Source organism: Petaurus breviceps, unplaced genomic scaffold (assembly GCF_028583685.1).
Source record: "Petaurus breviceps papuanus isolate PSGF00001 unplaced genomic scaffold, PetGlider_PUasm1.0 38, whole genome shotgun sequence".
In the NCBI taxonomy this organism is placed as follows: domain Eukaryota; kingdom Metazoa; phylum Chordata; class Mammalia; order Diprotodontia; family Petauridae; genus Petaurus; species Petaurus breviceps.
This window is the reverse complement of record NW_027186304.1, coordinates 530486-556651: the sequence shown is the minus strand read 5'-3', so window position 1 is coordinate 556651 and position 26166 is coordinate 530486. Positions and strand designations below refer to the sequence as shown.

The 26166-nt window shown below is 38.6% G+C and overlaps 1 long non-coding RNA gene and 1 pseudogene across 1 annotated transcript in view; both read right to left on the bottom strand.

The window, feature by feature from the left end:
* Positions 1-3736: 3736 nt before the first annotated feature.
* Positions 3737-26166, bottom strand: part of LOC138169958 (uncharacterized) — a 62399-nt gene continuing 39969 nt past the window's right edge. Inside the window, exon 4 of the long non-coding RNA XR_011170493.1 lies at positions 3737-4789. This is a non-coding gene — a long non-coding RNA (uncharacterized lncRNA). The remainder of the gene's footprint in view (positions 4790-26166) is intronic.
* LOC138170486 (protein ERGIC-53-like) lies at positions 9993-11578 on the bottom strand (annotated as a pseudogene).

The following is a 26166-nucleotide window of genomic DNA, read 5'->3' as shown; positions in this document are numbered from 1 at the left end:
TATGGGCAGCAAACCCTGAGGACGCGCTTGGGGTGCTTGCTGCTACAGTCATGAAGGTTGTGATATCTTCTGATCCATTTTGTTTTGGGGCTCACTTTGGGAAGAGTTGTGTGATGTGGCCAGATGAGACTCTGGGTAGCCCTTGAGCCCCCTGGCTTTGAAAACCCAGATGTTGGTGCTTCTCTCTCTGGTAACTAGGTAGGTAGGTAGGTAGGTGACAGTCAGACAGCTAGAAGTCCTGTCTGTTGGTCTGTTGAATTGTGTTGTTTTCTCTGCCTATATTTTTTTGTCTGCTTGTAACTTCTGTTTATATTTTCTCTGAATTTCAGGGTACTAACTTTTTCCCCAGAACTAGGTAAATGATATATGTTTGATTAAAGTGAGATTGTTAACCCCTTTTGAGTTGCTTTCCTTTAGAAAAGCAGATCAAAGAACCTGTGCTACCAGCCATCCTGAGTATGCTAGGATGCTTGCTGATACACAGAGTCAAGGGTAAATCACTCTATGTCTGTTTCCCCACTAATAAAATAAAGACAAGAAATAAATGATCTCTGAAATCACTGCCAGTTCTAATAATCCATCATTATATAACATACAGCAAATATATAGAGATTCAAAACTATCTCAGGAAAGAACAGCAATAGAGTAGAGAAGGTGCTGATTTCTTTGTGTTCCTAATAATGACTTTGGCTTTGGGGCTATGTGTATATTTTTTCTGTTTGTTCTTTTGTGTTTTTTAATTTTGTTTTACTTTATCACTCTTCCTCTTTTTTGCTTGTTTCTGGGATCAAATATAACTCTCTCATGTCCCCAACCTACCTTCCTAATTTTCTTATATGTTATTCCCCTTCCCACATTCTACGGGCCAGTTAAACTTGCCTTTTTGCTTTTCCTTGCACATGACATTCCATCTTCCTTTCCAGTCTTTGTACTGCCTATTCTCCATACCTGTCATGTAGTCACCTTTGCCTCTTAGCATCCCTTGTTTCCTTAAAAACTCAGCTCAAGTGCCACTTTCCTAATGGAACCTCTCCTAATTCCCCTGCTTCTAGGGTCCTTCAACCCAAAAGTGCACTTTGCCTATCTTCTTACATTCTTCTATGACTTAATGCATGTACATGCTATCTCTCCCTACAAAACGCAAGTACCCTGAGGTCAGGAACTCTTTCATTTTTATCTTTGGGTCTCCAGTGCCTGGCCTATAGTACACTTAGAAAATGCTTATTGAATGGTTTATTTTAGTCTTTTTTCTTTCTTCTTTTTTTGTTGATGATACCTAGTTGCTTTCTTAAAGGCCTTTATGATTCTTGACAGCAGTTTGTTTCAGCATGAGGAAAAGAAGTGTCTGGACAGAAAAGACTGGTGCCAGCTCTCTAAGGATCAGTTTTTCTCTTAGAGCTCTGAGGCAGTCACAATGCCATTTCTTCTGCAGGAAAAAATAGAAAGCAACATCACTCAACATAACTCAATTATCAGACTTACAATTATAACTGGATTTATTTAACAGGTCCTACCTCCAGAGGAAAAGAACTCAAAAGGTTTTCTGGGATGTTCTCTATGGGATAATTGGGCCTGTCCTCTGTAAATTGCCATTCTAGATTGTGATAAATCTACAATGTTGAGTCACAGTTTTGACCAGGCAGAGGCAAAAATAGTCTAAATAGAAGCTCAGTAACTATATCTTCTAATAATAACAGCACTTTAACCCCTGTAGCTTCATAAGGTTTGTAACATGTAATACTTTTAAATTGGTAAATTATTTGATGTATGGTACCAATTACCAAACCCAGCGGCCTTTTCTCAACCCTCATTCTCCTTGACCCTGCTGAAGCCTTTGATACTGTTGATCACTCTCTCCTCCTGAATATTTTCCTCTCTAGGATTTTAAGACACCTCTCTCTCTTGGTTCCCTTCCTACCTATCTGACTTCTTCCTCTTAGTCTCCTTTGCTAGATCCTCATACAGATCATGCCCCCTAACCCTAGATCCCTCAGGGATCCTAGGCCTTCTTCTCCTCTCCCTCTATAATACTTCATTTAGTGATCTTATCAGCTCCCATGAACTTAATTACTAACCCTATTCCAATGATTTTCATATCTGCCTATCCTGTCCTAACCTCTCTACTGACCTCCAATCTTGCATATTCAACTGCCTTTAAGACACCTTAAATTGTAGAGCCAATAGACATCTTAAACTTAGCATGTCCAAAACTGAACTCATAAACTTTCCTCTTAAGCCCTCCCCAGCTCCTACCACCCGTATTATTCTGGAGGGTAACACCATCCTCTCAGTTCCTTAGACTTAAACCTGGTGTCATCTTCAACGACTTACTATCTCTCACCCCCTGTGTCCAATCTATTGTCAAGGTTTATTGATTTTGCCTTTGCAACATATCTCAAATGCTCCCCCTTCTCTCTTCTGATACTCGGGTACAGTCCCTTATCATCTCATGCCTAGAATATTGTATTTGTCTGTTGGTGTTTGTCTTTGCCTCAAGTCTCTCCCACTCCAAACTACCCTATCCCTCCAAAGTGATTTTTCTAAAGCACACGTCCAAACATGTCACCCTTCTAGTCATTAAATCCCAGTGGCTCTTTTTGCTTCCAGAATCTAATACAAAAATCATTTACTTGACGTCCAAAGCACTTCTTTCCTTAGCCCCTTCCCAGCTTTGCAGTCTTCTCATACCTTACTCCCTGCCATGTACTCGTTAGATCCCATGACACTGATGTCTTTGTTGTTCCATAAAAAAGGCACTCATCTCTGGTCATTTCCTCTGACAGTGCTCCCTGGAATCCTCTCCCTCCTCATCTCTTCCTATTGGCTTCCCAGCTTCCTTTAAGTTGCAACTAAAATCTCATTTTCTACAAGAAGCTTTCCCTAACCCCTCTTAATTCTAGTGCCTTACTCTATTAATTATTCCCTATTCATTCTGCATATAGTTTGTACATATTTGCTTGTTGCCCCTCCCCTACCCCTAAAATTGTGAGCTCTTTGAGGGCAGGAATTATCTTTTGCCTCTGTTTGTATCCCCAGAACTTAGCCAGTGCCTGGTACATAGTAAGCACTTCATAAATGTTTGTTGACTGACTGACTTCATGTAGTACTAGCCCACACCCCAAATGAACATCTGGAATTTCTTCCTCTGATGTGTACTTGTCCAACTCCCACATGTCTCTCAAGGCACAGTTCTAGACAAGGCTGGCCAGGAAACCTTTTCTAATCACTCCAACCAACTGTAATTTCCCCTCCATATTGTCAGCCTTGACATGTAACCAATAGGTTGCCATGTCCCTTATAGGATGATTAGCACAAGGAAATAATATGCATGCATGGGAAAATGTGGTAAATAATCTAGGGCCTCTTGCAATTGACTACACAGGGAGCTAAACATATTGCATAGACTATAAACACAGTGACTTGAAATTGGTCACTCGAGGTTTTTTAAGATAGATGATGATCATTTAAGATCATTTAAACCCCGATAAGGGCCAGAGCCTGAACTAATCAGCCAGACATACTTTGCTTTGCTCTAAAAATGTCTTTTCCCACGTCAGCAGCTTTAAGACCAGATAAGACTGACCAGGAGCAATCTTCCTGTTTGTAACCACCAAAGGACAGGATGCATAGAACCAGATATTGACTTGAATAATGGGACTTTTCTTATCTTGGTATCCTATGGACATATGATGTAGGGAAAACCCAGATATCCTGGGGACGTAATTTCAACTGACACTTTCTCAATTGTCTTATTGTATTTATGATTTATTCAATCAAGAAACTTCCTTTCTCATGCTATGGTTAAATACATATAGAGACCATAAACCTGAGGGACACAGACATCCTGAACTGGCATTTTCCTAAAACATATAAAAAGGTTTGTCATTCTTTTATCAGTCAGAAGCTTTCTTCTGGCTCCATGATGATGTATCTGCTAGCCTTAAGGGAAAAAAACAATATTAATTTACATATTACCTAGTCTGTTTGCTTCTTTTAACCACACTTTCAGGGTGACATAGAACATATATAGAAACATTTTTGCTTAATTTAGAAACAGAAAGTTAAGACATTTTCAGAACTTTATTTGAAAACCCAATAAACTGACACTGAGTTCCATGTCATTTGTCCTTTTTAATCGAGTTGTGTCAATACCACAGAATGTTAGACTTGTACTAAACTTTAGAAGGTCCAAAGCTTAGAAGGCTCACCAAGAGCCCCTTCAGTCACATTCCAAAGAAGTCATCATGAAGACCTCTGCTAAAACACATCTAGCATGGGGTGATGCATCGCTTCCTGAGGCAGTCCATGTCACTTTAAGGCAGCCTTAATGGGAAGTTTTTCCTAATGTTAAGTTAAAAGCTGCCTTTCTTTCTGGATCATCTAACAATAACTCCTAGTTACTTATCCTTGGACTAAGCAGAGCAAGTCTGACCTGCCCTTGAAATGTAAGCCCTTGAGATACTTAAAGACAATTAGCATGTCACAGAATCACAGGGGACCTGAGAGTCCATCTAGTACAATGCATGCCTCCACCAGAGTCCCCTCAATAACATTGCCAACAATTGATAACCTGATGCTTGTGTGCTGATCTCCAGTAAGAAGAAAGGTACTACTTCCTGAGGCAGCCATCGTTCCATTGAGCTGCACCATTGGTCTTCTGTCTTCTGAATTTGTTTATAATAGCAAGTTCTCTGGCATAGTGGAAAGACTGAGGTTGAAATTTGGCTCTTCTGTTCACTATTTATGTGATTTGGGACAATTGATTTGGTCTGTCTTCATCTCAGTTTATCTGTAAAATGAAGGGAAGGAGGGACTAATGATTAAGGATCCCTTGATTCCTTAGCAGGATTCCATAGCAATTTCAGTGTTTTTAAGATTCAAAACAGTTTTCAAAGGAAGAAATTCAAGTTACTAGTAGCCATATAAAAATGCTCCAAACCACTAATAGAGAAAGGCAAATTAAAGCAACTCTGAGTTTCCATCCCATAACCAACTTTGGCAAAATAGATTTTAAAAATTTCAAATGTTGGAGGGGCTGCAGGATAATAGGCACACTGATGCACTTTTGGTGGAACATTGATTGGTGAAGCCATTCTGGAAAGCAATTTGAAACCATGCTACAAAAATGACTAGATTGTGCATACCCTGACCTAGTGATACTACTGCTAGACCTTCTTAACATGGGGCTCTGACATGACTATACTATATGGTAGAGCTTCCCTTCTTCACAGGGGAGCAAGACGATGGAGTTCTATAATAACCAGACAATTCAAAGGATTTCTGGAGTTCAGAGCTGCTTGGCATATCAGTGATCCTTTGTGAAATGAACTCTAGCCAAATTTAGAGATGCCTGTGATGAGGGATGGCTCACAATAGGTTCAGCAGGAACTCTGATCTTATCTAAGACCAGAGAGCCTGTGATTCAGTCTGGAAAGAATTGAACTCAAGCCTAATTGGAGTCAGAGTTGTAAAAGTTTATTATATGTCTTACAGCCGGCAGGGATCCTTAGGGGACCTGCAACCTCAAAGGGGTAGAATTAAGATTTATATAGAATCATTCATATTAGAACCCAGCAATTACACTAACTAGGTGATTAAGGGTGGGATTAGGGAGGAGTTAAGGTGGGGACAGTATTTAAAGGGACATGCAACCATTATGTAACTGCTCAGGTGTAGTACCCATGATTCACTGGGAAAAAGCCCAGGGGGAGGGGCTACCTAGAGGTGTGGTTTTAGGCTTGAAACGTCACTAAGTCAGCTAGCAGTCAAGGGCTGATGGAGAAGTGCCCAGTCTGCTACCCATCAGTGCCATGTTTGACAAGATTAATGTTTGGGAACCAAGGCTAATGGAGACTCAGTGGATAATAGGCTAAGAAGTTAACCCAGAGATAGGGTACCGAAGGATTCATGGGGGCAGCGGGACACTATACAAGGGGGAGATAATAGTTGCCTGAGCTGGAATGTTTATAGATACTTTAGTGAAGGATTCATAGCAATAGTTTGTTATTGTTCCAAGCTGAGATAGTTGTTGCTGGTCAGAGTTATTGCTCTGAAGCTAGGGGAGGGGGGGAGAAGGGGCAGAGTTAATGATATGAGCCTGGGGCGGGGGTGATTTTACAAACCAGTTTTACAGACTGATGTTACAAAGTGGTATTACAAATTGATGTTACAAACATAGATCCCAAGCACCCTATCACCTGTAGTTGCCAGAAATCACAAAAACAGCCTTGATCAGCTCAAAGGAAACTTTGAGCAGAAACTGCAGACTGAAGACCTTGCTTGGGAGTTTCTAACTATCCTGCTTCCTCACTTTCTGTATATACAAGATGTTTTCTCCCCCCCTTCCCCACTCCCTACCTGAAGACCTCTAGGAACTATATCTCACCCTTTTTCCATTCTGCTTTGAGCAGCTGAAAACTCTCTCTCCCTCTCTGCTAACTGCTTAGGATCCACAAGCCTTTTTCTCAGACAATAAATGCTTTGAACTGGTGTATCAGACTGTGTTTCATTTCAGATCCCTGTATGTGCCTGAGGATCATTTGTTAACAGATTACACCCCAAAGAGATCAAGGAAAAAGGAAAAGGATCCATATGTACTAAAAATAAGCAGTTCTTTTGTAGTTAAAAGAAGAACTAGAAACTAAGAAGGTGTCCATTATTTGGGAAACAGATAAATAAATTATTATACCTGAATGAAATGGAATTTTATCATGCCATAAAAAAATGACAAAAGGAACAATGTTGGAGAAAACTGGAAAAAACTCTCATGAACTAATACAAAGAGATGTAAACAGAACCAAAATAATAATTATACTTTAAAATCAACATTATAAAAATGATTAATTGAAGATGAAGAATGAAATGAATAGAACCAAGAAGGAAGAAGGTAATAAGCATTTGTAAAGTGTCTGCTATGTACCAGGCACCATGTTAACAACTTTATAAAGACCTCATTTAATCTTCACAATATCAACTGCAAAATAGGTGCTATTATTATCCCCAGCTGGGGAAACTGAAGAAAACAGAGGTTAAGCAACTTACTCAGGGTCATACAGGGGCTATGTGTCTGAGGCTAAAACTTGAACTCAGGCCTTTCTGATTCCAGGAGAGCTGTTTATACTATATTGCAACACTGTAAAAACAAACAACTTTGGAACTTGTTAAGTCCTCTCTGACCAATGTAATGACCGTTCATGCTTTCTAAATACTGATAATATAACATACTATCAACCTACTAAATCTCAGAAGGTGACAACTTCGGAGTGCACAATGAGACATTTCTTATATATAGTCAATGAGGAAATTTGTTTCGTTTGACTATACATGCAAGTTTTAAGGAATTTATTTTTCTCTTTTGTCAATAGTGTGAGAAATGAGAGAAAACTTCTTTTCATTTAGTTTTTTGAAATAGAGAAGTGAGGGGTGCTATAGATGAGGAATGTTGCATGCACTTTCAGATGAGGTCACAATATTATTAGTTTTATTTAATTGTTTTCTTTTTACAAGAGACCTCTCACAGAGCAGTGGTAATCTATAGACATTGGTAATAAAAACTACACACATCAATAAAACCTTTTTTAAGTTGTTCTATAAAACTATACATGACAAAAATTGAGCTGCTTGGAGCAGTAGAGGAAAAAACAAATTTGTAGAAAGCTTCATGAGACATAATTAAGCCGGATCAGCCCAAGCATTAAAAAGAAAACATAAACCTAATTTTAAAACTGTTTTTAAAAATGGATTTCTCCACCAATTTCTTTTCAAAATAAACATATTTAGACTTAAAACTAAGAAAGGAGAAATAGCACTAAAGAGGATGAAAATAGGAAGTTATTATTGTTCAGTCAATTCCGTTATGTCTGACTTCATGACACTATTTGGGGTTTTCTTGGCAAAGATATTGGAGTGCTTTAACATTTCATTCTCCAGTTCATTTTACAAAGGAGGAAACTTAGGCAACAAGAGTTAAGTGAATTTCTCAGGGTCACACAACTAGTAAGTCTGAGGCCAGATTTGAATTTAGTAAAAAGATGAGGCCAGACACACTCTCCATGGAGCCACCTAACTGCATCTGAAAAAAGGTCATATGTGAGGCAGCTAGGTGGTGCAGTGAATTGAGCACTGGCCCTGGAGTCAGGAGGACCTAAATTCAAATCCAGCCTTAGACACTTTAATACTTACTAGCCATGTGACCTTGGGCAAGTCACTTAACCCCAATTGCCCTGCCTTACCCCTTCCAAAAAGCAAAAAAAAAAGTCATATGTACAGTCAGTCAACAAACATTCATTAAGCATCAGGTGCTATGCTCATCACTAGGAGTACAAAAAGTGGCACAAGACAGCCCTTACCGTCAAGGCGCTAAGAATCTAACATACAAAGAAGTTACGTACAGGATAAATCGGGAATATTTAACAGAGGGAAGGCACTGGAATGAAGAAGAGTCAGGGACTTCCAATGGAGGATGGGGTTTTAGTTGGGACTTGAAGGAAGACAGAAATGCCTAGAGATGGAGGAGCCTTCCAGGACAGGGCACAGTCAGAGAAAATGCCCAGGGGTAAGTAATGGAGTGTCGAGTTCATGGAACATGCCAAGGGAGTGCCCCTGCATTCAAGAACACATGGTAGGGAACCAAGCATAAGAAGACTGAAAAGGCAGGAGGAAGATGGGTTATAAAGGGCTCTGAAACCTCAGAGGATCTTGTATTTAATCCTGGAGGCAATAGGGAGCCATTGGAGGATGAGGAGGGTGGCAGGGCTCACATGGTTAGACTTGTGCTTTAGGAAAGTTATTTTGGAAGGTGAAGATAGATTTGGGGAGATATTTGAGGCATACACACCCATCAGCAAACTGTTGCAATAGTGTAGGCATGAGGTGATAAGGGCCGTACCAGAGGGCTGACAGCGCAAGAGAGAAGGGGAATTTTTGAGAGACATTGCAAAGGCAAAATTGACAAGCATGGAGAATGGATGGAAGAGGGGGAGAAATGAGAGATGCTGAGTAGTCCAGGATGGCTCTTAGGTTGCAAGCTTGAGGGACTGGCAGGATAATGTTGTCCTCTACGGTAATAGGGAAGGGAGGAGCTGGAGAGAGTTTAGGTGGAAAGACGGTTAATTCTATATTGTGCATGTTAAGTTTAAGATGTCTACTGAAAGACAGTTGGAAATGCAAGATGGGCAATCAGCAAAGAGGTTAGGGCAGGGTAGACAGATTTGAGATTTATCAGCATAGAGATAGCAATCAAGAGAGAGCTGATGAGATCACCAAATGAAGAAGTATAGAGGGAGAAAAAAAAGGGCCCAGGACAGGACCCTGAGGGATACCTAGGTCAGAGGGTATGACCTGGAAAAGGAGACAGAGAAAGAGAAAGGAAAAAACAAAAACAGGAGAGAGGGGTGTCCTGAGAACCTGAAAATATGGAGGAGGAAAAAGTGATCAACAGTGTCAAAGTCTGCAGAGAGATGAATGAAATTTGAGAAAAGGACGTTGGATTTGGCAATTAAGAGAACTTTGATGACTTTGGACAGAATAGTTTCAGTGGAATGATGAGATCAGAAGCCAGATTGTAAGGGGTTAAGAAGTAAGAGGAAAGGTACCTACTGTAGATCCAAAGGGGAAAAAAAACATACATACACAAAGAAAATCTTACAATAATCATGCAAATTACCTAACATGTTTGTGTAAGGAATGTATTTTACAAAGATTAAAAGACTATACAAGGTGTTCCAAAAGTCTTAGCACAAATTTAAGTTACTAATGCTTGGAACTGCACTAAGAATTTGAGGACACCTGGAATAAATTTAAATGATTAATACTGTATGCCATACCATAATTTCTTCTTATAATGTTTATTTTTACCAAAATTTAAACAGGGTTTTTTTTTTTTAACAAAAATGAATCACTTAGAATTCTGAAGCAATTTAAACATATTAAAAACACCTCATTTATAATCAAAGTTCTGGGCACACATATATGCACATATACAAAAATGGTGATCAAAAGAATTTTTGGATTGATGCTTCTTGCTGGGTCCTATACATAATATAATCAATGAAAATCATCTGAACTACTACAAATATTAAGAAGTGTTGTAGATATTGTAGACAAGGTGAAAATGGTGGTAGCTCTCGGCATTTTGCTATTTCACCTTGATGGCACATTTTGTTATATTAAGTGTTCAATATTCCTCTTTACTACATGAAGGTGCTCCTTGATATCCTTGAAAAGCTAGGTCACTGTGCCAGTGTACTGTGTTCCATGGACCAGCCTGGGGGTTTCATCCATGGAATTCTTCATTTTATTCATTTGTCTTAGGACCTCTTGCTTTTGAAAACCTCTAGTTTTCACCATAGTGTCAAATTTTTGTTGAGGGGCCATCAAGATGCACTAGGCCATTAAGTCTTCCTTTAGAGAGCTCTTCGATCAAAGTAGAGACATACCTTCTTTGCCCATCAAGAATACTATCTAATTGTGGATTGATTTCAAGATGGATGTGATTTTCCCCTTCAAAAATTTGTCTTAACTCATGATTGCGTACATGCTTGAAGATTTCTTTATCCCTTCAGTATCAAAGTGGTCCTTCTGGAAGGCCTTCTTTTTTGATCCAGTTCTTGTTGAAAATGCTCAAACTTTTCCTTATACTTGTCTTTGTCCTTTTCAGGAATTTTTTTTTAATCGGGTGCACGTGTTTCTTTTTCAGGCTGTCAATTGGAAAGCCAGAAAAGAAATGATCTTGGGGCAGCTAGGTGGCACAGTGAATAGAGCAATGATCCTGGAGTCAGGAGGAGCTGAATTCAAATCTAACCTCAGACACTTGACACACTTACTAGCTGTGTGACCTTGGGAAAGTCACAACCCCAATTGCCTTGCCTTTTCCCCTCAAAAGAAAAGAAATTATCATCTGCAAGACTACCTGTTGCTGCAGATATTCCAAAATGCATTTGTGCTGGGATTACCATGTTTTCTACTTAAGCACAAAATTCATAAACATCTTTACCTGGTATAAGGCCATTATTTATCATCACGTTGGGGTTTTCTAATATGCAATCTTTCCCAGGCCAGATATGGTTTATTATGAAAGTCCCTCTGGCAATCTGACAAAACTTAATTAGCACCATCATTCAGATGGATCATATTGTATTTGTCCATTGTCTCCTGTGACAACCACAGCTGGATTGTTTTTCTTTCCATCACTGTCAAAAGAACATAAGAAATCCCAACACCATTCCAATTATCAGCTGCTCCAAAAACAGGACCTTCCAAACTTTGATTCTGAATACAAAATTGCTAGGCCATCAACTCCAGTCTGTCCTCTTCCAGTGACTCAGTATTTCAACCGAACCTCCTGGTTTTCAAATACAGCTTTTGTCTTTGTCCAGATTGATCCTTTTCGGTTTTTCAAAAACGAAGCTATTCAGATCTTGTCTGAACTATGTATTGTACTTCCCCTGTGGGCCTAGAAGAGCACAGTCCCATCACTATGCATCAGATGTGGCCCCTTGAAGCGATGCTTGTACTCAAACCAGCTATAGGGCTAAGGGGCCTGAGCACCTGAAGTGCCAGAAAAACAGCTCAAAGACATACCATAATTTCATAGAGACAGAAAGGTACAGAGCACACATAACACCACTGTGTCTGTCGTTTGTTCATTCTTTCAGCACTTAGTAAAGTAAAATTCATTTTTAAGAGTTCTCTTAGGGGCGACTAGGTGGCACAGTGACTAGAACACTGGCCCTGGAGTCAGGAGGACCTGAGTTCAAATCCAGCCTCAGACACTTAACACTTACTAACCCTGTGAACTTGGGCAAGTCACTTAACCCCAATTGCCCTGCCCTCCCCCCTCCAACAAAAAGCAAAAAAAAAAAAGATTTCTCTTAACATGGCTTCTCTTGTGCATGTGTTAAGATCATACTTGATTCTTTGATAGAGCAGCAACAGAGACCTTTTGTTCTATATCACTGATTGCTGACATCAAAAGAGACAAAAAATAAAAAGATGTATGCACTGAATGTGTTTATGGCTGTTCTGAAGGCTCTCTAGCAGAGTACAAATGGCAGAAAAGTTCTTTGTAGAGACAGATGTTCTCCAGATGCTCCTATTTGCAGATGATATGGTGCAAATAGTACAAATCTCTGAATACCACAGTCTCCTAAATGAGATTCACACTCAAAAGAATACAGCCTAGTAATCCATAGAGCAAGGGGGAGAAAAGCAGATGAAGAAGGTCTATTATGCAGACTGACATACAGTTGGATATACAGCCCATTAACCAATCCATCAACTAATATATCTTTTTGCAGATAGAAATAGACATATCTGCAAACAGACATTGGACTGATCCCAGAACTGAAGAGGAAAGAAAGAATAGGTTAGTTTTTATTTGAAAATTGTGTTGTACTTTGTATGATTCTAAGCTGCTCCCTGAAAAAAAAAATCCATCTTTTTTAACACCAGCATCTGTGTAGTGTTGATATATGGCTTTGAATCATAGAAAAACCACAATCTCCAAAGAATCAAAACTGTAGGCAACCTAAAGATCAATTGAAAAATATATGGTGGGCATAAGAAGACTACAATGTACAGTCAAGGAGTATTTGTGAGTCAAAAATTACATAAGAGCTATCATCCAGGAGATATATGATCAAAAAAGGATATTAGCAGTCTTTTGCAAATATAAGAGGTGACAGATGAATAGGCGAGTGGTGCACTTATGCTCACATAACATTAGCAAACCTGGAGAAAAGCTTCCATCATGCAGGGTGACTTCCCCCATCGAAGGGAATGATACAGTGGAGGAGGTAGATAAGAGTTGCATCATCAAGCTGTTAGAATGTTTCTGTACCACCAATGAGACCATGGATCCACTCAAGCATTGAGGGATAGCATTTCACTTTTTCTCCTTCACATTTCTTTTCTTAGATGCATATCACTCTAACCTATAAAGACCTTTCAGAATCCTGTCAGTTGATGTGTAAGCTATCCTTTTCAGTTACAAGTCATCAGCAAGTTTGACAAGAATGTCTGCTAAATCATCACCCAAGGTAATTGATATAAATGTTGAATAGCACAAGACTAAGAACAGGAATTCCCAGTGCATTCCTCTAGAGATCTCCCTCCCAATTGATGTGGATTCATCACATGCATTGATACAATATATTTTTCAGGTATCAAAATTGAGCTAATTAATAATGGGTCAAATTGTTCTGTTTATCGGGACTATATACCCCAATGTGCCGTATTTGCCACATGGGTACTCTCAGGTCCCAGGACTCCTATACTCTGGGATTTGCAGTATCAAATAGATTTTCCATCATTAAGTAGCTGCCTAGACGCCACATCATCTTAGTTGAGGTGGCCAAAGGAATGAATGTAGGAATGGGCATATTTAAGATAAGCACAAGGATTCAGCCCAAAGAAATCAGTCAGTTCCTAGGCCTAAGCAACGTCCAATGGTAATAAATAATTGCTTCACAGTTAAACATTACGGCCTGATCAACCATAACAGATGATGGAAACTAATGTGGAACAGTGGAAAGACCACTAGGCTGGGATTTAGAGAATCTAGGTGTGATTCCTGGTTCTGCTACTTTGTGTCATTGTGGTACTGGAGAAGTCATTAAACTACCTTACATTTTATTTTAATCCTCTACAAAATGAAGCGGCAACATCTGAGATACAAATCCCTTCCGGACCTAAATCGTATCATTCTATTGTTATATCTCAGCTGTACAGAGAGAAAATGAAATCTAGGGATACAAAGTCTGGCAAGGCACAATAATATTTCAAAACCACAAAACGAAGCAGTTTGTCACAAACTGATCACAAAGACCTCCACTGCCTATATGCTGGATGGGTCCTCTATACCATTACACCTATTAATAACTAACTATTCATGGATCTAATCATTCAATTAGCTCTAAAATCACCTGCAACCCCAAAGTCACATGTGACCCTCTAGGTCCTCAGTGTGGCCCTTTGACTGAATCCAAACATCACAGAACCAATCCCCTTAATGAAATGATTTGTTCTATAAAACTTGGATTCAGTCAAAAGATTACACCCAAGGACCTAGAAGGCCAAATGTGTCCTCAAGACCACAGGTCCCCACCCCTAACCCATGTTTCTCTATCTCATCTATGAATATAGTGTAAATTAGTGTAAAATGGGTTCTTATTGACCTCATATGTGAGCATATGCAATGCTATTGTGATGCAGTCCTTCATACAGACTTTGGAGCATGTATGGGTATTCTGTAACTGTTTCATTTCCTCTAACCATGTGGCGAAAAGATGGACCTTTAGTTGGCTGCTGAACTGAAACTGGGTTTCATTAAGACACTAACTAGTCAAAGAAAGTATCTTTCCTTTATGGCTTCATTTGAGTATAGGGGCAAGAACTGCTGTAAACCTCCTGGTGAGGAGAGACCATTAATGCCAAACCTGCTCTCTCCACCTAAAGTCATTTTGAAACTATGAGAACATAGCCTTGCTATCACTTCAACTCTGTTGTATCTACTCTTTTTTGTCTGTACTTGGTTAGCAAGTATTGGAAATTGAACAGATTAGATTGTAAATTTGTCAGATTTTTGAAAGGTCAGGAATGAGCCACCAGATGTCTGGATGACAGAGTTCACACCAGAATTTTTGGAAAGCCAAACCTAGTCTGACAGCACATTGCCAAGGAGCAAAGGTGACCGAGGCTAGCAGCGAATTGACCCCCACAGTCAAGATGCCAGGTCTTACAGAAAAGAGAGAAACTGTCCGTTTGGCTATGCCACATTCAGAAATGAATTTGTTGGCATAAATGTTTTGTGATAATTGCTTTAAGGTTAAGCCCATGCTCCTCAGAGACACAGATGACATAGAGGAGAGAATTCCCCTTGGTATTGGGAGGGAAATGTTTGTATTTTTGTTCTTGCTATATCTTTTTAGTAAGTATCCCTATGTAATAGTTGATGTTAATTGATTAAATGAAGCTTAGGCATTACTCACTGGTGTTTGATATTAGGGAGAACATAGCAGTCTCCCCATTACAATCACATAAAAAGTTTGGTAAAGGTTTTGCTGAAATTTAAATGAACTAGATGGAGTCCATGGAGTGAAATCTCTCCTTGTTTGTCTGGAGTTTGGGATATCTTCTGAATTCTCCTATTCTTTATAGTCTATAAGTAACAAGAGTAGATGAATGAGAAGTCAAAGTCAGTTATTATCACTTCAGAAACTCCCATGATGATGAAAGCTATCTAAACTTCAGTCATATGATTGTATCTGATCAATTATTTGGGGGCATAGGCAATCAGGGTTAAGTGACTTGCCCAGGATCACACAGCTAGTAAGTGTCTTGGGCGCAGATCCTCTGACTCCAAGGACAGTGCTTTATTTACTGTACCACCTAGCTGCCCCTATGTCTGGTAAATCTTGATCAAAGCATTTCCCCCACTTATTAGTAAGAATACATAGAGTAGGAAGACAAGGAATGTACACAATACCCAGAAACTTAAACTACTTCTTATAGGATCATATGCTCATAGGATTTTAAGTTGAACAACCTTAGAGATTATGTAGACCAACCTCTGCATTTCATATGTGAGAAAACTGAGATTTGGAGTGATGAAGTGTACTCCCCAGTGTAACACCAATTCAAAATAACAGAACCAAGATTCTAACCCAGGTCATCTTGACACATGATGTTCTTACCATGACACCAGTTGCTGAAATTAATATTATCTGTACTGCTTGTTTGGCACTTAATCATACATCATCTTTTGATATTCATTGTAATGTTATACATTCAATTTTAATTCCTATATTTTATTTAACTTTTGATGTTCATATTTGATGTTTCCTCAACTATTAGCTTCCTAAGAGCAAGGACTTATTTTATGTCTCTTTGTATCTCCTAGTACCATGTAACATATATGAGATATTCAAATATATTCTGAATGAATGATACTTCAATATTCTAAATAAATTTGTATGAATGTTAGAATGATACATTTTAGCCCTGGGATATTGCAGTAAAAGCTGGACAAAAGATTGATAAAAGGAGTAATTCTTATTCCTGTTCTTAAATAAAATGATTAATTAAGTAAAATTTCAACCTTTTCCTCCCCATGTTTCTAGTCCCTGGTTCTACTGCACACATCAAGAAAACAGAAGGGGATGGATAAAAATCATAATCTCAATAAAAGTTTCCACATTTCAATCACAGAGCTAAGGCAGACTTTACACAACCATCTTTATGAGAGCTAAATTGCTTTACCAGTCTTACTCTGCCCTCCAATGATAATTTCCAGCAGCCCACATATTCATTTTTCCCACTTGCTTTTTCACGTTCCAGTTCCTTCTCATGCCCTCTTCCCCTCCAAGAATTGTCACCAGTCCATCCTCCATTTTTACAACTCAATGTTTTTCTTTCTACCTTTTTTCTCATTAGATGTTGTGCTTTGATCATTGCCTTCCTCCAATCTCTATGCTGTTCTTTTATTATATTTTAAATACTCACTCTACGTAGAGGTATCATTTTCATAGACTATAACAAGGCTCAGCCTGAAAACCATTATTCACTTTTTATCTTTATATGCTACTTCATTTAGTCCTGGTATATAAATGTGTATATATGCACATATAATGTACACATACGTATATATATAAACATACATATATGCACAAACATATATTTCCTAATGAGTGGTCCCATTAAGCATATACATACAAAAGCTTTACCTATGGTGGGTGGGAGGTACTGAGCATAGTAGAATCTGGTAAACTGATTTGCAATATCTTCATTTATTGAATCAGCGTGGCTGGTATTCCCTGTCCTTGAGTGATGAGAACTATTTTTTCTCCTCCTTTGGTATATGCCAATGTTGAAGAGTGCATGATTCTTTCTACCTTCCTTAATATTTGAGGAAATAGCACTAAGTAATTTTCATAACTCACACCAATTTCCATGAACTGACAAGTAAGGAAACTTATGGTATGTTATTCAACTTCTAAACCTTTGAGAAGTTGTAACACAAATAACAAATATTGTTACCCAGGTATTAGAGAAAACAGACTATGAATTCTCTTTGATCCAATCAAATGTTAATGACAGTCTCATTTGAGGATTGGATGGGATAGGTTTGTTTTCTTTATCATTGATTAAAATTTTGTAAAAGGTCACATGTAGATAGGAAGTATAGCATAATTAAAACTTGCCACTTGAGCTATAACACCACCATGATGAGAAAATTCTAAAATGCCAATTCCTAACACTGTATTAAAATAGGATTCTTGACAGTGAAGTTATGTTCTTTTGAAACTCTTCATTCACCTTTTGTCTTATTCTGTATTTATTTGTTTTTGTCAGTTTACTTGTTTATGAAGTTATTCATTTATCAATTATTTTTCATTTTGCTTTTGCAAATACATTTTGCATACTTTCATTTTGCAGATACATTTGGTTATCAATGTGGAGAGAATTAAGGAGTCGGGGGTCTTCATGACCACTTACTCCTTCATATTTTCAGAACTTCCTGTATTTGAGGTTTTGACCTATGCTTTTGCAACGGATTATGTGACAATATGCTAAGTATCTTCACACAGTATCAGTTCTCACATTTTGAGTAGGGACAATGAAACGAGAAATCCCCCTACATACAGCCAAGACTTTGCCATTGACCTAAGAGTTATATTTGTATGACTTTAAAATAAAAATCATGGCTTTTCTAATGAAAAGCATTTTTTTTAATCTAAGCATACTAAATATCTTTTCCATATTTCTCCTTTAGAATTAAATTAATCAAATATTCACGGATTCTTTATTTGCAAGGCATTTGCTAGCCACTAGGGTACAAAGAAAAAATATTTTTAAAACCTATAGGAAGATTATCATATTCTCTGGAAGGATATTTTTTCAATGGAAGAGCTGACATCTGAACTTGAAAAAAAGATGAGGATTCTGAAAGGAGAAGAGGCAATGGGAGTGACTGCAGACATGGAGCATGGCTGAAATGAATGGATGAAGTCAGAAGACAGGAGGTTGAGTTTGGATAATAGTTACTACTCCAATAAAACTGAAATGGATAGTGAGTGAAGGAGATTAAATTAACATAATGTTGGAAAGATAGGAAAGAAGATAAATTTTGGCAGACTTTAAATGGAAATTTAAAGGATCTTAATTTTGTTCTTGGCAATACCAATTCCTCTTAGGTTAACTAGACATAGCAGCTACATTCCATCACTTTGTAACATACCATTGAACAATCTCTTCAGTGCTCTTCACCAAGCTAAGCTGGGTTCCTACAATGATCATCTCGGTGACCTGAAATTCCCACTACCTTTCCTTTGTTTTTATTGCTATGGGGAGAGCCAAGACAACAAGAGTAAAAGCAGCAACTTGCTTGAGCTCTTCCCCCAATCACCTTCAAATACCTGCAAAGAAAATGACTCTAAACAAACTTTAGAGCTACAGAACCGACAAAATGACAGTGAAGCACACCTCCAAATGAAGAAGGCCTGGCAGGCCAACAGGAAAAGTCTATTACACTGAGCTGGGTCCCACAGGGCCCATGCCAGAACACACCAGGCTGAGGCAGGCCTCAGGGGACAGCATCACTGGCAACTGTGGCAATTTTCAGACCTTCAACACACAAATACCAAAGACAAAGTAAAAGGTCAGTGGTGAAACTCTGCTGAAACTAGGTGAGAGAATAGCATAATCTGGCCCCAGGCCCATGGCAGTAAGCAGCAGTAGCAGCAGCAGAAGCAGTTGCTTCCAAGGCTCCAGGCCCACAGATTGTAGGGGGATAAACCACTGATCAGAGTGCAATTGCAGTGATCTCTTTGCTGGCACTAAGGCAGGATTCTCTTGCTTTACCCTGCTTGGACCTGGGTTGCAGTCTTGAGTGGTGATCCTGGGATGGGGAGGAGTGTTGGCATGGCAGAGTTTGTGCAAGCTATGGAGAGGGAGACCACCTCAAAGTTATGAGGCAGAAAAAAAAGTGCTTGTGGTCACTCACATACCAGACCACAGGCCAGAAGAGGAGTAACAGCTCTCCTTTGATCATATCACCACAGAAAAACTGAAAATTTAAAAGTGCCTAGAAGTAGCTCTGACAACACCTGAACAAAACCCCAGACATTTAGGACAGAGCACTCTCTAGTCGGGAAGCAGAGTTGTACTTTGGCAAGGAGCTCAAAAGTCAAGTAATTGGCTGGGAAAATGAACAGAGGGAAGAAAATCATACTATGGAATCTTTCTTTGGTGACAAAGAAGAACAAAACATGCAAACAGAAGAAGACAACAAAGTCAAAACTCCTGCATCAAAAACCTCCAAGAAAAATATGAATTGGTTACAGGCCATGGAGGAGCTCAAAAAGGATATTAAAAATCAAGTAAGAGAAGTAGAAGAAAAAATGGGAAGAAAACTGAGAGTGATGCAAGAAAATCATAAAAACAAGTCAACAGCTTGCTAAAGGAGATCTATAAAAGCATTAAAGAAAATAACACCTTGAAAAAATAGACAAACTCAAATGGCAAAAGAGGTCCAAAAAGCCAGTGAGGGGAAAATGCCTTAAAATTGGTCCGATGGAAAAGGAGGTCCAAAAGCTCACTGAAGAAAATAATTCCTTCAAAATTATAATTGACTTTGTGAGAAATCAAGATATTATAAAACAGATTCAAACGAATGAAAAAATAGAAGACATTGTTAAATATATCATTGGAAAAACCATTGACCTGGAAAAAAGATCCAGGAGTAATTATTTTAAAATTATTGAACTAGCTGAAAGCCATGATCAAAAAAAGAGGCTAGAAATCATTTTTCAAGAAATTATCATGGAAAAGTGCCCTGATATTCTAGAACCAGATGGCAAAATATAAACTGAAAGAATCCACCAATTGCCTCTTGAAAAAGATCCCCAAAAGAAAACTTCTAGGTATATTATAGGCAAATTCCAGAGATCCCAGTTCAAGGATAAAATATCATAGGAAGTCAGGAAGAAACAATTTGAATATTGTGGAAACACAGTCCGGATAACACAAGATCTAACTTGTATCTAACTAACAAGATCTATATTCTATATTAAGGGATCAAAGGACTTGTAATATGATATTCTGGAGGTCGAAGGAGCTAGGATTAAAACCAAGAATGACCTATCCAGCAAAACTGAGTATAATACTTCAGGGGCAAATATGGAAATTCAATGAAATAGGGGACTTTCAAGCATTCTTGATGAAAAGACCAGAGCCAAACAGAAAATTTGACTTTTAAATACAAGAATCCAGAGAAGTATGAAAAGGTAAAAAGGAAAGAGAAATCACAAGGGACTTATTAAAGTTGAACTGTTTACATTCCTACATGGAAAGACAATATGTGTAATTCATTATATATACACATATATGTGTGTATGTGTTTATAGACAGAGGGCATAGGGTGACTTGAATATGAAGGGATAATATCTAAAAAATAAAATTAATGGGTGAGAGGGGAATATATCAGGAGGAGAAAAGGAAAGATAGAATAGGGCAAATTATCTCATATATAAAAGGCAAGAGACAGCTGTTACAATGGAGGGGAAGAGCAAGGAGGTCAAAGGGAATGAGTCAAGCTCAATCTTGTTGGATTTGGTTTAAGGAGGAAATAACATATACACTCAACTGAGTATCTTGCCCTACAGGGAAAGTAGGGGGGAAGGGACTGGGGGGGGGAGATAGAAGGGAAGGCAGATTGGGGGAGGAGATAGTTGGAAGCAAACACTTTTGAAAAGGGACAGGGTCAAAGGAGGAAATAGAATAAATGGGGAGGCAGGACAGGATAGAGGGAAATATAGTTAATCCTTTACTCTATAACTACTATGGAAATGTTTTGCTTAACTACATATGTATAACCTATATTGAATTGCTTCTCTTCTCAATGGGTGAGGAGGGAAGAAGGGAGAGAATCTAGAACTGAAAGTTTTAAAAACAAATATTTAAAGATTGCTTTTACACGTAACCAGGAAATAAGATGCACAGGCAATGGGGTATAGAAATCTATCTTACCCTGCAAGAAAGTAAGGAGAAAGGGAATAAGAGGTGGGAGGATGGGGCGGGGGGAGAATAGATGGGAAGGCAGACTCAGGGAAGGGATAATCAGTGTGCTTCCCATCTTGGGGTGGGGGTAGGGAAGAAATGGGGAGAAAACTCAAAATCTTGTGGAAATGAATGTTGAAAACTAAAAATAAATAAAATCTAAAAATGTATATTATTGCTTACTGTTTCTAGGCATAATATTCATTTCAGGTTTTTTACAACATCATCATCACCACCCTATAATCATCAACCTCATCATTAACATTAACACAGCAAGGGGCGGCTAGGTGGTGCAGTGAATAGAGCACAAGCCCTGGAGTCAGGAGGACCTGAGTTCAAATCCATCCTCAGACATTTAACACAAAAACTAGCTGTGTGACCTTGGGTAAGTCACTTAATCCCAACTGCCCTCCAAAAAGAAACAAAAAACACTAACACAGCACATTGAGGTTTGCAATGCATTTCACCTATCATTATAGTTTTTCATCAATTATTTGCTCCAACAACAATAATCCTCAAAATCTTACAGAAGAGGGCAGCCTTAGTGGCACAGTGGATAGAGCAGCAGCCCTGAAGTCAAGAGAACCTGACTTCAAATCCAGTCTCAGGCACTGGCCACCTGTGTGACCCTGGGAAAGTCACTCAACCCTGATTGGCCCTCCCCCCAAAAAAACTTACAGAACCCAATGTAAGGCTATAACTTTCCACAATACTTCAGCTCTTTGATAGCTTGACCATGCTTCTTGCTGTTTATTCTAGAATGTCTGCATTGGTACTTGGTGCTAATCTACACTTTTGACCTTCCTTTGGTGCCTTTTGGGGCCCCTAAAACATCCCTTAAAAATGCCTCTTACCTACAGCTTCTCTTCTGATACTCCCTCAAAGTGTCCGTTCAATTAATCATACCATGAGAAAGCCTTCATACATGTCCTTTCTTTTTCCCTCTGACATTGTATGTAATCTCATTTTAATAAAAAGTGCTGCTCATTCTCCACACCTGAATTACTTTTTCCTGATTACATATCACATTCCAATGTTCTCTCGGAATACATATGTATAATCTTTGTTTCCTATAGCCATTGTAAGCCTTCCGTACTTCTGAATAAGATGCACCTGGCTTGTGACGAATCTCTATAGCCTGCTACCAATCTCTTAAAGCCCAATTAATCTAATAACTCTTCTAAGATGCTTCTCTCCAGGGCTGTGCTAGAACAGGCTCAGAGACCCAGTTGTTAAATTTGCAATGTGAGCATTTACACCTCAAAAATCCCTAAATGTTATAAATCATGGACTGATTTTCTATTTGCTGGTTGTCTAGAATTAAGAAAATAATAGAGAAAATGTCAATAATGCAAATTAAACTTTAAAATGTGTCATGTGTATGTTTATTTTGGAAGGCCTATTGTTAAACTTTTACCAACATACTACTGTTTTGCTCCATCCCTTGTCAGAGTAAAAATATTAATGCTCATACTGTACTCCGTAAGTTAGACTTGTCTGCCAAAAACAATACACATACATATATTATATATATTTATATGTATATAATATAGGTGCAGTATATATTACATACATATGCACATATATGCCACTCTATTTAAATCCAGCTTCAGACACTTGCAAGTTGTGTAACCCTGGGCAAGTCATTTAACCCCTATTTGCCTTAATCCACTGGAAAAGGGAATGGCAAACCACTCCAGTATCTTTGCCAGGAATACCCCATCGACAGTACTGGCATGCTATGATCTTTAGGGTCACAAAGAGCCTTAGACATGAATGAAAGACTGAACAACAATTTCTAGCTTGGAGAGATATATCTAAACTGGCATAGTCCTCATTACTTTCTGACATGACTCCTTGCTGAAGACAATTTGAGGTAATATTTATAGGAATACCGAACAATAAAAATATCATCTGTCAAAATACAGTTTTGGGTTAACATCCAGAATAGTTACCACTCAGTCCCTTCCTGAACTGCTTCCTATTAAGAGTTTCTTCCTGTGATCAATATTTTAACCTGATATTTCTAAAGGGAAGACACTGTCCACAGGTAGGGTATGACAATTACTTCAGGGATTAGAAAGGCAATGATTCCATCTAGAAGGAATTGAGTTTGTTTATCATGCTTAACTCCATTTCAAAGGAAAGCCTTAGCCTTTGTTCTTTCCACTTTCCTGAAGGGAAAACTCTGGAAAGGCTTTTAGGCTAAAGCAATAATATTTCTTAATATTTCTAGAGAAAATTTTTGAAGGTTTTTAAATTAGCTTCTACACTGCCAAATTAATAAATATTCTCTCTTTATACTTCTCTTATGCCTTTGGATTCTAAGACATATTCTATTTATTTAGGTACATTTCTTGCCTTTCCCCATTTATCACCTTTCTTGAAAGGCGTATTTCTCTGTTCTGCACTGTGGTTATAGGACACATTTATGTCTGGATCGTGTCAGCCCTATCTTCCCTACTACTGTTATATTATAAACTCCATAAGGGGAAGCACCACATTTTTTATTACCTATGTGTTTTTCTTAACATTTAGTACAAGAAGTGCCTTGACCCTCAGACTGAGTTCGGAGGAGATAAGGTGGTACTGACCTGTTACCACACTGACACTTTTCTGTAGGGCAGAGGGCAGGAAACAAGTTTTTGAGTCGGCCGTCAGATCTCCTCAAATTCCCTGTGTCTGGTTATACAATTGCATATTGACTCTCCAGACTAAATCTCTTACTGTGATGACTTTCTTGCTTATCTCCACTCCTTAGATTTACCTGTTATGAGAACTAAAGGTTGGTAGAAACCTAGCATGGACATGTGGGTTATTCTTGTTTAGCTACCAATTTGGACCTTGCATCTTCCCAGAGAAGAAGGTTATCCTTTCCTCTTCTAATTATTAAGTCCACATCAGTGTTTAGATGTTGGTCTAATCATTAGCATTTGTTGGGATATTCCTTAGGTTAGTTATAATAGGTCAGTAAAAATGAATTAAACTCAAGCAATAGATTTCAATTGAATTAATGAATTTCTGTCTATTTACTATTCATATCTACTATGAAATGGATTTTTCAAGGTAGATTTCCCTTAAAGGAATCCTCCCACTGACTGCCTTCCCTCAGAATCTGCATAGGTTCCATTGTCTTCATTCTTCCTTCTGTGCCTTTTTCTATTTTATAATCTTTATGAAGAAGAATCTGGGAAAAGGTGGCAATATGTGCCTTCTTTCCTTTTGGCCTTTCTTTTTCCTTCGTCTTTTGTTGTACCCTAACCCAAACCCTGATTTGGAGCCCACCATTAATCCCCTTTATATTTGTCTTTGTCTCTATCCTAAACCCTGTAACTGCTTGTAACAGCTTAAAGGAGTAGTCCTGGGTAAAGTGAATCACCCAAGGCATAGTCCCCTGCTCCCTTATCTTTCCCTGAGTTAGTACTTCCATAAATCAGTAAGCCTTGAAGCAGCATTTTGTATAAGGATCATGGTGCAAGTCTGTATAAAGATCATGCAAGAGACCACCCTGTTCTGGGATGCTAACTGAGCAAGGTCCCCCACCCAGAACTCTGACCAAGCAGGGTCCCCCACAGCCTTCACCCAGATTATGAACCTGGCCTGTTCTATGACCCTAGCCTGTTCTGGGAATTTCACTCCCCCTGTGCCCTCCACCCTGTTCTAGGAGGGACCCCAGCTGTGCCCTTGTACCCTTGCACCATGTTTCCCAAATTAGCCCTGAGCTATAGATCTAACCAATGGCTGTTCTTGGCTTCTGTACATCATTGTTTATGCTAGCTCCCCTCCACAATTGTGGTTTTTCCTTTATAAGCATTGCATGGTCCCTCATTCGGGACTGCCTGATTTGAGTGTATACTCCAGCTAGGTGTGCACTCGATCAATAAATCCACGCCTAAATTTATCTGAAACCTAGGTCTCAGGCTCACTCTTATTCTCTTCACAACACTTTCAAATATGCTTTCCACCTTGCAAGTGTTTGTTTTTTGTTACTATTTTTCTCCTTGCATCCCTAGTCCCTTTCTTAGATACTCCCATTTGCCTGACTAGCTGAGAAATCACAATGTCTCTGGTCAAAGCCAGATGGAAAAAATTCTAGGATTTTCTCTGGATTAGAACCATTGCTGCCATTTCCTATTGTTCTTGAAGCTCTCATTTTATCTCTACCAGCCTCTTTATAGCTTCTACCCACCACACATTGTTACTGTCTTCTGTTTCCTCCCAGACTTCCTGTCTGAGCTACCACAAGGTTCCTCCCACTGCCTTACTCCTCCTTCCATTTCTTCATCATCATCACTAATGGAAGACAGGTCACCTGCTTGCCTTCAGACTCAAGAAATGCTTCTCTGTGCCATGGAGCAGATTTTAAGTCACACTAGGCCACAGAGATTATCCCATACTTTGCCCTTCTCACCCAAGATAAATTTTCTCCTCTGACTGCCTTCAGTAACTTGCAACTCAGTTTACTTTTACAAATTTAAATTGAGCTCTCAGGGGTTCTTCTAAGATGTTGCCAAACTTGCCTGTGGAAACCAGTTCTTTTTAAACCTGCTTTAAATTCAAAGTTTTCTCTATATTGTTGTTTATTGCCTCAAACTACATCTTTCAGCTAAGGCATTTTTCTTACATGAATAAAAATTTCAAACACTTTAATGGGAACATTAAATTTGTCTTCACCTGGTTCCCCTGACTGCCACAAGATTTTTAGTTTTAAAGTATTGACAGAAACACAACTCTTTTTTGCCTTTTGATAAGGTGTTTGTTTATAGCAATGTGCGATAAGGAAGAATGGTTTTTCTTCTTGGCCTATGTGGACAAAGGTGATTTATACTTAACTATTTTGTTACAGGCTGAGAGGGATTATGAGATCCAGAAACCATTCTAGTTTCACTAATAGTTACAAATATTCACACCAACCTGTGGCTCTAGAGAAGCAGAGGTGTTTGCCTGCATAAAACATCAGCCTCACCTTTTTACTTTTCCTGTCCATGGACTTCAAGTATGCAAATGTTCTGACTCCATGAGGAAGAGCAGCTGAGCATTAACACATTTCTTTAACCTAATTGAAAAGCACGACAACAAAAATTGCCCAGCGTATATTAAATATCTACTCTC